Source organism: Phyllobates terribilis, unplaced genomic scaffold (assembly GCF_046119375.1).
Source record: "Phyllobates terribilis strain yellow unplaced genomic scaffold, ASM4611937v1 Scaffold_11__3_contigs__length_659146591, whole genome shotgun sequence".
Lineage (NCBI taxonomy): Eukaryota > Metazoa > Chordata > Amphibia > Anura > Dendrobatidae > Phyllobates > Phyllobates terribilis.
In genome coordinates this window covers 627947846-627951134 of record NW_027362771.1, presented here as the reverse complement: position 1 = coordinate 627951134, position 3289 = coordinate 627947846, and positions in this window count along the sequence as shown.

Genomic DNA, 3289 nt, shown 5'->3' with positions numbered 1-3289 from the left:
AATGTGAGATCTACAGGGAGGGAAAACAGTACACCTCTCGGAACAGTATCTGGGAGGCTGTGGTGGCTGCTACACACAATGTTGATCGAAAACAGATCAAGCAACTGACAGAATCTATGGATGGAAGGCTGTTGAGTGTCATCATAAAGAAAGGTGGCTATACTGATCACTAATTTTTTTTGTTTCTGTTTTTGCATGTCAGAAATGTTTATTTCTAAATTTTGTGCACTGATATTGGTTTACCTGGTGAAAATAAACAAGTGAGATGATATTATATTTGGTTTTTATTAAGTTCCCTAATAATTCTGCACAGTAATAGTTACCTGCACAAACAGATATCCTCCTAAGATAGCCAAATCTGAAAAAAAAAAACACTCCAACTTCCAAAAATATTAATCTTGGATATTTATGAGTCTTTTGGGTTGATTGGGAACATAGTTGTTGATCAATAATAAAAATAATCCTCTGAAATACAACTTGACTAATAATTCTGCACACAGTGTATGTCCTTCTGCCAGGTTGGGTCAGTTACTATATCTTCCACCACCTCGTCTTCCACTTTCGCACCCTGGTCCTCCTCCTGACTTTCTGGCAATTGTGTCTCATCATCGTCCACCTCTTGTGACACTTTCCCACTGTCGCCTTTGTGTGACCGTTGCTGCTCAAGTATTTGGGCATCGCTGCACGCGATCTCGTCTTGCCCCACTTCAAGTGGACTGGGTGAGAGGCCCGAATCTATAAATGGAAAAGTGAAAAGCTCTTCGGAGTGTCCAAGTGTGGGATCAGTTGTCTCCGGGCACTCAGCATGATTGGAGGATGGAGGATCAGGGTGAGGAATATGTGGTCCAGACTCTTGGCTACTGAGACTTGACCGTGTGGAATTCAGGGTAGTGGTGGTGGCTAAGTGACTGGAAGCTTTATACGCTATCCAACCAACAACCTTTTGACACTGCTCTGGGTTCAATAGTGGTGTGCTGCGGTCCCCTAGAAATTGGGACAGGAAGGTCAGGCGAGAAGATGTGGGTGTTTGTTGTGGCACAATTTCAGCTTGCACCATCACCATCATGTCCAGTTCCCCGTCCCTTGCCACGTGCCTTGCCCATTTTAAATGGAGGACAGTATCTTCCATGCTCACTACAAATGACTGAGTTTGGAGAGAACTTATATGTGATCCGTGTGACGGAGAAAACAGAGTCTTAAATATCTGCCCTGTAGGTAACTAGTTTGAATATGAAACTGGTGTGAATTGCTTCACTGACACACTGAAAGATATTTTTAATGGGGGCCAGAAATGGCAGTATTTTCTGATAACATATATGTGATCCATTTGACGGAGAAAACACAGTATTAAATAGCTGGATTTCTAGCTCTGTAATATGGAAAGGACCTGGCTGTATTCTTCACTGCCAAAAAGCAAATGGAGCAGAAAAAGGGTGTTCTCTAGCTTGCTTTTTAAGCAAATAATGAGGATTAAGATCCAAAATAAAGTATTCCTGGCCCCTTAGACCTTTGCCTTTGTATAGAAATATCTAACAGCATCAGAAGTTAGAATTGGAATGGAGCCACTTGTGATATATGCACTGCAATCTGCTATATACACTGCCTGCCTATACAACCTGCCTGCCTGATATCTCTGCAGATGGATTAGTTAGTCCACAAAAGGACTGTTTTTAAATATGGATATGTGTAATGTATGGTTTTTCTCCCTACACTAGCTAAAACACAAGCAAATCTCTCCCTGACGCAGCAGCACCTCTCCCTACTCTGCCTGATTCCGGAGTGACTGTGAAATAGACCTGATGATGCTGTGCGGCCAGCCAATCACTGTAATGCCACAACCAACATGGCTACGGCATTACAGTGAGTGGCAGGCAATCCTTGCATGTTGATTGGCACTCTAAAGAGCACCAAAGATGCAGGGAGGGGACCCGAGCTCCCGCAGAGCAACCCCGGAAATACTCGGCGAGCGACGAGCATCTCGAGCAGTGAGATGCTCAGGCGAGCACCGAGCAGTAGCAAGCATGCTCGCTCATGACTAATGGATAGTGCTCGTCCTGGTGGGGACACTGAATATTTGACTTTTTGTAGTCTGCCAAACATGGCACAGTTCATGTCCAAATGCCTTTCCCAAAATCCTCGCGTGAAAGACATTTTGTCTACCATTAAAAACTGCCTTTGCATCTCTCTTGACCCACAGTACAAGAAGAAATTTCCCTCATGTCGGAGACTGACGTGCCATTTTCAGTGAATGCATGCCAGAGGTTCGTTATTAAAGAGTTGCAGAAAACATTATCCGCAAACAACGCTGCTGGCAGAGGTACCGGCTCTTTTCACAAACAAGAATTACAGAGGAAGGACATGCACACTAGATGCAACTCAGGGGGGGAGTTGTCAACCAAGTGGGCCATTTTCATTAAACCATCAGCAAGGGCAATCTGTGACTGTAACAATGAAAGGGAGGGAGAAGTTGACCAAGATGGTGAAGGAGTACTAAAGTGACCATGCCAGCGTCCTTCTTGATTCTTCAGTGCCCTTTAACTTTTGGTTGTCCAAGCTGCACACTTGGCCCGACCTCTCCTTGTACGGCGTGGAGGTGCTGCCATGCCCTGACGCAAGTGTGTTGTCTGAGCGGGTTTTATTTTGGCCGGTACAATCATAGCGGATAGGCGCACATGCCTGCCAATGGAAAATGCAGACATGTTTACTCTTCTAAAATTGAACAAGGGCTGGATTTCCTCCGACTTTGTAAGCCATGCGGATGACAGCAACCCAACGTAAATGCAGCCCATATGTTCTTTTTTGGAAGTTGTCTTAACGTCCATCCCTTACAACCCAAACCCATTTTGTTCTGGAAACCACGTCCTACTCCACCTGCTTCTTCAACAAGTACTTAGTGGTCATACATGTATACCACACGTGGGTAATGTTTTTAACCCCTTAATGAACGGAGCTTTTTCCTTTTTTGCGTTTTTGTTTTTTGCTCCCCTTCTTTCCAGAGCCAGAACTTTTTTTATTTTTTGTTCAATATGGCCGTGTGAGGGCTTATTTTTTGCAGTATGAATTGTGCTTTTGAACGACATCACTGGTTTTACCATATCATGTACTGGAAAACAAGAAAAAAATTCTAAGTGTGGTGAAATTGCAAAGAAAATGCAATTCCACAGTTGTTTTCTTTTTTTTTATACCACGTTCACTGAATGCTAAAACTGACCTGCCATTATTATTCTCCAGGTCATTACGAGTATGTAGCCACCAAACATCAAACATGTATAGGTTCTTTTTTATTTAA